Source organism: Cebus imitator, unplaced genomic scaffold (assembly GCF_001604975.1).
Source record: "Cebus imitator isolate Cc_AM_T3 unplaced genomic scaffold, Cebus_imitator-1.0 Scaffold5, whole genome shotgun sequence".
Classification (NCBI taxonomy): domain Eukaryota; kingdom Metazoa; phylum Chordata; class Mammalia; order Primates; family Cebidae; genus Cebus; species Cebus imitator.
This window is the reverse complement of record NW_016107320.1, coordinates 6,354,190-6,363,482: the sequence shown is the minus strand read 5'-3', so window position 1 is coordinate 6,363,482 and position 9,293 is coordinate 6,354,190. Positions and strand designations below refer to the sequence as shown.

The 9,293-nt window shown below is 43.1% G+C and overlaps 1 long non-coding RNA gene across 1 annotated transcript in view; it reads right to left on the bottom strand.

Annotated features, from left to right (window-relative positions):
• Positions 1 to 2,362: 2,362 nt before the first annotated feature.
• LOC119472301 overlaps positions 2,363 to 9,293 on the bottom strand; it is an 11,821-nt gene continuing 4,890 nt past the window's right edge. The window contains exons 2-3 of the long non-coding RNA XR_005201432.1: positions 4,474 to 4,604; positions 2,363 to 2,474 (exon numbers count right to left, since the gene is read on the bottom strand). This is a non-coding gene — a long non-coding RNA (uncharacterized LOC119472301). The remainder of the gene's footprint in view (positions 2,475 to 4,473; positions 4,605 to 9,293) is intronic.

Here is a 9,293-nt window from a genome sequence, read left to right as displayed (position 1 = left end):
AATACAAAAATTAGCTGGGCATGGTGGCGCGCACCTGTAGTGTCAGCTACTCGGGAGGCTGAGGCAGGAGAATCGCATGAACCCGGGAGGCGGAGGTTTCAGTGAGCCAAGATTGTGCCACTGCACTCCAGCCTGGTGACAGAGCAAGACTCCATCTCAAAAAAAAAAAAAGTAAAACTTTAATAAAACGTTTTTTGGAACATTTTTCTGAGGGATGTTACCCATTCTTATATATTGGCCTATAGAAAAATTAACGTTTAATTTCTAACCTAGGCCCACTGAAATTCTAATGAGGCTGTTATTCCGGTCCCAGTGAAGGACAGTCAACTTGGTCCAACTCCACAATTGCTAAAATAAATATATATTATAAATAAGTTTTAGTAATGTTTCCTAATCCTAATGGAGCCAGATGAAACCACCACTAATCATGAAAAGAATGGGAGGCTGATAGCTTATTTTCATACTCTCTTACTAAGGTCAAGAATAGTAACACCCTCTAAAAAACATACTTAGTGTGTGCAAGAAGAGAGCATTCTGCTCTTGGCTGGGGGGCGCTTTCGGCAGCTCTCAGCTGACCGCTTCTCCTGAAGCTCCTCCTGCCTGCCATCGTTCTCTCAAGGATTTTGTGTGCCTCACTGGTGCTCCTCTCAGTGTCCTTTACAGGCCCTTCCTCTTCTGCTCACCATCTCTATGCTGGAAATCTCAGAGCCCATTTCTGTATAGAGAGCTCTTCTCTACAGATAGTCTCTGCCTGAGTGATCCCGTCTATTTCTCAGAATGTAGATATCACCCTTATGTTGATGACCCTGAAATTTTCTCTGTCCTGCCCATCTGCCTCTTCCCTGAAGTCCATACTCATATCTCCAGCTTTTACTCAATTATTTCACAAGCATCTCAACCTTAACATGTCTAAAACTGAAGACATAATCTACACACATGCACATACACACACACAAACAAGCCTGGCCAACATGTCAAAACCCTGTCCCTACAAAAGATACAAAAATTAGCTGGGTGTGGTGGTGAGCGCCTGTAGTCCCAGCTACTCAGGAGGCTGAGGCACAAGAATAGCTTAAACCCAGGAGGTAGGGGTTATGAAGCAGGAGCGGCAGGGAACAAACCTTTTGAACACAGAACTGAGGAAGGAAGTGGCTTTTTACTTGGCCAGGAGCTGCATGGGGGCTACAGCCTCATTCACCGAGCTCCCCAAGTTGCAGCTTCTCTCCCCTTTTATAGGCTTACAACGCTAAAGGGGAGCTGAGGTGGAACTCTGTTATTGTTTATTCGCTGGATGTTTGACCTTACAATCTTTTGTCTTTATTGATTTGCTAATTTATATGCAGCATGAGTGGGGACTAGCAGGAGAGGGGGCTTACAGAGACAAGACAAAAGCAACAAGCTGTTTGTTGGCAGAGGTGTTTCCAGGAGGGAGCCTGGTCTGTGGAGACGTGGGGGCATGAACCAGTGCCAGGCTCCAGCCGGCAGAGATAGCATTCATCTGCAGCTCTTTCAAGGTTAACAGATAGCAGAGATGCTGAGAAAATAACTCCCTTTTTAGTTGCAGTGAGCTAAGGTCACGCCACTGTACTCTAGCCTGGGCAACAGAGCAAGACTCCAACTCAAAAGAAAAAAGATAGAGTGAGGGCCCATTCCACTTAGGGAAAGAATCTAAAGCTCCCCGGAGAAATGAGGGTAGAAGAAGGAAAGGAGCCTTCAAGCAAGGCACAGCATACGCATACACCCCTGGGAATATGATGGCCTAAGGAGATGCTGGGGAAGGCAGGGATGGCAAGGAGATGGGATTACTTGGCAAGGGGCGTGCAGTGGAAACCCATGTACATGAATACATACTCCTTGCAGAAATCTTTAGAAAAGTCCACATGGCTCTTACATTTTTACTGTGTGAATAAATTCTGTTGAGGTATAGTAAGTTCTCCATTCAAACTAATGTGTGGTGCAGGTGGTGGACAGAAGAGTCATGCCCTTTCTTTTGGAGACAATGTCTTGTTCTGTCACCCAGGCTGGACTGGACTGCAGTGGCACCATCATAGCTTATTACAGCCTGGAATTCCTGGGCTCAAGCAATCCTCCCTCCTCAGACTCCCAAGTCGCTGAGAGTATAGATGTGCACCACCATGCGTGGTTAATTTATTTATTCATTTATTTATTTATTTAGAGACAGAGTCTGGCTTTGTCACCCAGGCTGCAGTGCAGTGGTGCAATCTGGGCTCACTGTAACCTCCGCCTCCCAGGTTCAAGTGATCCTCCTGCCTCAGCCTCCCGAGTAGCTGGGATTACAGTCATATATCATCATACTAAACTTCTGGCTAATTTTTGTATTTTTAGTAGAACAGGGTCTCACCATGTCAGCCAAGTTGGTCTCGAACTCCTGATCTCAAATGATCCACCTGCCTCGGGCTCCCAAAGTGCTGGAATTACAGGCGTGACCCATGGCACCCAAGATCCTGGGATTCCTTTAAAAAAAGAAAAAAAGTCATGGGGAGAGTTCTCCAGTTTTCCAGCATGCACTCAGCAGAGACTACAAGTTAATTACATTGAGATCACTGAGGAAAGGCAGGAGAGGGTAGTGATCCACCAGCATCTGGGATACACTGTGTGAAGGGAGGAGTTTGAAAAAAATTCAAAAAATCTTTCCATCTTCAGGAGATTATACATTAAAAGAGTTAATCGTATTTAGCAGTATCAGCATATTTAATACTGTTTGTTGATAAGTAAAGTAAAAATTAAAATTAGGTGAGGCCCAGCTGAATGTCCTAGCACTCACACAGAGCAAGAAATGACCCAATACCTTTCAGCACAACAGAGAGGGCCATTTTTCATAAAAGCAGAGACCGAGTCCTGCTAACAAGAGAAATATTTTTTATTTATATAGGACTAGACTGCGATGTTTATTTGAAAATTGCCTTACAGGCTGGGTGCAGTGGCTCACACCTGGAATCCCAGCACTTTGAGAGGCCAAGGTGGGCGGATCACCTGAGGTCAGGAGTTGGAGACCACCCTGGCCAACTTGGCGAAACCCTGTCTCTACTAAAAGTACAAAAATTATCTGGGCGTGGTGGCACAAGCCTGTAATCCCAGCCACTCGGGAGGCTGTGGCAGGAGTCTCACTTGAACCCAGGAGGTGGAGGTTGCAGTGAGCCGAGATGGCGCCACTGTACTCCAGCCTGGAGACAGAGTGAGACTCCATCTCAAAAAAAAAAAAAAAAGATTGCCCTATAGACAGTTGATTTGTTGATTTCCTAGCAGTTCTCCATACAGAAAAACTACCCTAAACATGAACCACTCTTCACCTTCCCTGGACTCCAGCCCAGTCTCCAGCCTGAAACTTCTGCAAAAGCAAACATCATCTTTTTCACTAGGCTCATGGACATCCAAGATGTACTCAGGTAGGAACCAGGAAAGATCTCTTCTTGTAGAAGGGGTATGGATTTCGTGAGGGAGAACAGGGTGTTACCCAAATAAGAATTATAAAGAGGGCATATATAAGGCTCAGAGTAAGCCAGGCATGATGGTGGCTCATGCCTGTAATCCCAGTACTTCAGGAGGCCAAGGCGGAAGGACTGCTTGAAGCCACGAATTCAAGACCAGTCTGGGAAACAAAGTGAGACACCCGGCTGGGTGTGGTGGCTCATGCCTGGAATCGCAGCATTTTGGGAAGCCAAGGCAGGTGGATTACCTGAGGTCAGGAGTTCAAGACTAGGCTGGTCAGCATAGCAAAACCCTGTCTCTACCAAAAATACAAAAATTAGCTGGGTGTGGTGGTGCACACTTGTAATCCCAGCTACTCAGGAGGCTGAGGCAGAAGAATCACTTGAACCCAGGAGACAGAGGTTGCAGTAAGCCAAGATCGCACCACTGCACTCCAGCCTGGGTGACAGAGCCAGACCCCATCTCACAAAACAAAACAAAACACAAAAAAACAAGTTAGGCCCTATCTCTATAAAAAAAAGAAAAGACCCAGGATAGGAGTCTGAGGGCAGGAGAGGCAGAGACAGGAAGACCCCGTCTTTGTACTGCCCTGTAGGACAGCAAAGGTCAATCTTTGGGAAGTGAAAAGGGGATCAAAAATAACAAAAAAGAAAAAGGAAAAGAGGATCAATAACATCAGGAAAAGACTTGACACCACATCAAAGTTCCCTGTTTTATGTCTGACTTTGGCACCTTCTTCTGGCAACAGGCTCTAATCAAACACAAACAAAATCCTCCAATTCAGAGAGGCTGGAGATTAAGCTGATGGTAACAAGGACTCAAAGCTTCATCCTACAAGCAACTTCAGAAAACAAAATGTACAAAGAGAGAGACACAGTGCCAACCTCACTTATCGTGGGTTGAGTGGAGTCGTTGCTGTGGGAGGCTCCTAATGGGGGTGGTCTGGGCACTTAGAGCAAGAGGCACGGCCTCTGCTGACCTTGGCTTCCACAATAAACATGGAAAAGAATTGACGTGGCTCACCTGTGAAGTTCTGGGCCATTCAACTGCCTTGAGCTATAGCTCTCTTGATGCTTCCACAGTCAATTAGAAATTAAACTGGCAAAATAAAACCACAGAAACGACAGGCGGCCCTGTTTCTCCTTTTCCTAGGACTGAAAGATTAAAAAAGGCACTCATAGCTCTCTGAATCTCAAATTCTAACACTGGAAATACAGAAAATTATATACCTGTAAGATTGAACTAACAAGGGAAAGTGCTATACTTGTGGCTTAAAAGTAAACTACTGGGAAATGGAAGTGTACATCCCCCTGTGACATAACTTTTCTACAGGAAACATACAGAAACCTTCAAAACACCCTACTGCATTATCACTATAATTCAGAAGGATGTTGCATCTTAGATATAGGAGCAATTGGTTTTAGATATAAGGGAAATTGCAGGTGATGTGAAATATAATGGAAGCAGTAAATGAAGGAGTTGGACATCACAGGAAAATCCTGTAGAAAATTGGTCGTCCAACTTGAGAAACTTCCCTGGAACTCAGAAGAGAAAGATATCATGATGATGGATGAAAGAAAAAATGTGAAAGGTCATATCACAGTGGTGTGGACTAGTCTAGGAGTCACTCAGGTCTGAGTTTCAATCCTGGCTCTGCCACTTACTAAATAAGCAATTTAGGACATCATGTAGCCTTCCTTTGCCTGATTTTCCTCATCTGTAAATTTGAATCAATAATAATAGGGCAGGGCATAGTGGTCACACCTGTAATCCCAGCACTTGGGGAGACTGAAGCAGGAGGATCACTTGAGCCCAGGAGTTTGAGGCTGCAGTGAGGTATGATCATGCGACTGTGCTCCAGCCTGGGTGACAGAGCAAGACCCAGTCCTTAAAAAAAAATATTTTTTAAAAAATAGCATCTGAGCTTAGGGATTGATGTAAGATTTAAGAGAGAAAAATAAAACACTCAATAAATGTTGCTGGTGATGCTGTTGCTGGTGCCGATGAAACTGATGACATGAGTGACAATGAGCTTGTAAATATACTTGTAATAAGGATAGCAGAATGAGAGAATGAAGTAGATAGTGCTGTGATAAAGAAGATGTTTTAGCTACAAGGAATAGCAAACCCACTAAAGCAACTTAACAATAAGCAAACTTGTTAACTCACAGAAAAAGAAGTCCCAAGGTAGGGCAGCCTCTCAACCATATCAGGATCTAAATTCTTTCCATTTCTGTATTCTGTCAGATCAGAGAGTCAGCTGTTCCCCTCAAGTTTGCCAGATGGCTTCAGCAGCTATAGGCTTTATATACATCCCCCCACACCAACATCTACACCAAGATTGGGACTTTTTCCTCGCATTCCTCTTTTAGAAGCAAAGAAACCTTGCCGAGAAGCACTCCTAACCCAATGGACTTCTCTCGTTGTCTCATTGGTCCGAATTAAGCTCCATGCCCACCCCTAAACAAAGAGAACAGAGAACTAGATTGCTGTGATGTACATTTGCAGTCTAGATGCTATAGCAATTGGCATATCATGATTTTTTGTTTTGTTTTGTTTTGTTTTGTTTTGACAGTCTTGCTCTGTCGCCCAGGCTGGAGTGCAATGGTGCAATCTCAACTCACTGCAACCTCCTCCTCCTGGGTTCAGTAGATTCTCCTGCCTCAGCCTCCCAAGTAGCTAGAACTATAGGCAGGAGCCACCACGCCCAGCTAGTTTTGAGGATAGACAGGGTTTTGCCATGTTGGTCAGGCTGCTCTCGAACTCCTGACCTCAACTGATCCACCTGCCTTGGCCTCCCAAAGTGCTGGGATTACAGGTGTAAGCCACTGCATCCGGTTGGCATATCTAATTAATATACAAAAGCAGACTTTTGACAAGCCATATTCTCTTGCTACAGGGTACAATGCATTTAGCTGCAAATAACAAAAAACAGCTAGCAGCAGCTGGGCATTCACTTGACTTACATCACCATGAGTCTTGCTGGTACAATGATGCCATCAGGGACACTGATCCTTTCTATCTTTCTGCCCTGTCATTCTTAGCTTGTTAGATTTTTATCCTTATGCTTTCTTTTTCCCATACCTCCAGACATAGCATTTGCATTTCAGTGAGGAGGAGAAGGAAAGAGCAAATGGGTTTTCTGCTGGTATGTCTTTGCCTTTTTGTTCCGAGGGGACTCTCTTCAAGGACCTGCATCTCCATCTCTCTTGTCAGAGCTGGGTAACATGCCCTAACTAGCTGCAGGAAATACCTGAGCAATTTTTAGCTGGAAAACATTGAGCAGTTTTAGCTAGGCAGTTTGCTACCTTCAACAAAACCTGAGTTCAGTTCCTAGAGAAAAACAGAAGAAATGGGTAAGACTATACATCAAAAAAAGGAGCATAGCACTTTTAGAAGTCAAACCTCTTGCAAATTTAAAAGGAGTCTCCTTAGTATTCCCTGGATGTAAGAGGAAGTAAGAACTGTAACACCATCTATACCGATGGCAGTGGTAATACTACATGCCAAAGCACATGGAAAGAATCCCACAGTAGTCAGAAAAAGATTTGGGACTTTACGTACTGTTATTATTAAGTTTTTAGCAAATGAAAATAAATAAATTAATTGAAGGAACTAGAAAAAGAACACAAAATTAATCCACGGAAGCACAAGTGGGAATGTTATGGTAAAAGCAGAAAACAATTGTGAAATTAAAAAGAAATAGAATTGATAAATACCAAGGCTGTTCTTTGTAAAGAAAGTAAAAGACACAAATCATAGGAAAGCCAAACCAAGAAAAACTGGAATAAAACAAAAATGTAATGAATGGGAAATGGAATATAATCACAGAGAGAGAGGAAAATCTTCATTTAGGAGATAATACCACCAAACAATTTTTAACAATAAATGAGATGATTTTGATCAAACTAGTAATCTCTATACGGGTATAAATCATCACAACTGACTCAAGAAGAAATTATTTTCGAAAACAAAAAAAAGAACAATAGGAAATATCAATAAAGAAGAAAATGTAAATATGTAGGGCATACTTGGGGGGAAAAAAAGACAAAAAAATCTCAATTTTTTAATAGAACTGGGATAGCCATATCCTAGTTTATTTGGTTTGTATGTATGTACATGTGTATAAATAAGTATGGTTTCTTTGGTTTGTACATATGTATAAGTATGTACATATGTAGAGTGATCATTACAAAATATATCAAAATATCACATAGAAATATAATTTAAAAATATATAAATACAAATATTTATATGATGTTTTGATATAAGCACGCAAGGTGTGATGATCTAATCAGGGTAATTAGCATAGCCATTATCTCAAGCATTTATCATTTCTTTGTGTAAGGAACTTCCAATTCCAGTCTTTTAGTTATTTTAAAATATACAATAACCAGGAACAGTGGCTCCTGCCTGTAATCCCAGCAACTCAGGAGGCTGAGGTGGGAGGATTGCCTGAGCACAGGAGTTCAAGGCCAGCTTGGGCAAAGGAGTGAGACCTTGTATCTTAAAATGTATATATATTCTGTAAATCAGCTACGTCTTAAATCAGCTACCTTGACTCGCTCCAACATGTCTGAACAGAACTAGGCAAGCTCCAAACCCCGGTGCACACCATTCCTTATTTGGAAACCCTCCTGACCTTCTCCTGACTGGCTTCCTCTCCTTCCTTGTCTTCTTTCCCTTTATCTACTCAGGAAATTTCCAAGTTTTTAGCCAATCAGGTCAAGCATAGAATGTGAGGTCCCATTCTGGCAAATGGAAATCGGACACAGCAGTAGGGCACTTGCATCAGGTTATGAAAGTTATAAACATTCCTGTCTCCTTTGTTCAGGTGTGCTCTCGTGGCAAGGCTGCCAGTGAGCTGCACCCTTCCTGTGGGAAGTAAACTAGCCTTGGTGAGTAATCCATTGCCTCGGTGTGGACTTTTCCCGACGTTATAAACCCGTTTCCAACATTCTAGGTAAATCCAAATCCTCACCCTCCACATTCCAGTGGACAAACAGAGCCATGCTGTCCAATACCGTAGCCACCAGCCGTAGATGGCTATTTCAATGTAAATTCATGTAAATTTCATTCAACTAAAATGGTAATGTGTCAGTTGCACCAGCCACATTATATAGTGCTCAATAGTGACTGTATGAATACATGTGGCTTGTGGCTACCCTATGGGACAGCAGAGAATTACATAGCATTATCACAGAACGTCAGGACCACAGGACACAAGAGGACAGGCTGGCATACCAGGTAGTGGCACTGGAACCATTTTTGGTATGTTAGTCAAGGAAGGCTTCTCTAGAGAGATGGCATTTGAGCGATGGCCTGAATGATTACACCATATAAAAAAGAAATCTACTGATAACCTTAGCAAGAAATGTCAAGGACCTACATGAAAATAATGCTAAAACTTTCCTTATTGAACTGAATTTTGAAGGCCAAAGAAATCACGAAGTGGAGCTGGTAGACCTGAAGTCTGGGCAAGGCAGTAGAATGAGGGGAAAGAAAACAAATTAAGTGTGCAGGTGGGTAGGGGGCCAATGGGAAGGTCTGACTCCCGACCCAGAACATCCCCTGTGCTGCTCACTGATTCTCGATCTTGACACACCCCACCCTGCACACCACACTCTGGTTCAATCAATACCTTGTTACTACTAGCTGGGCACAGTGGTTCACGCCTGTAATTGTAGCACTTTGGGAGGCTGAGATGGGCAGATGACTTGAGGTCAGGAGTTCAAGACCAGCCTGGACAACATAGTGAAACTCCATCTCAACTAAAAATACAAAAATTAGTGGTGTGGTGGCTCATGCCTGTAGTCCCAGCTACTCAGGAGGCCGAGGCAGGA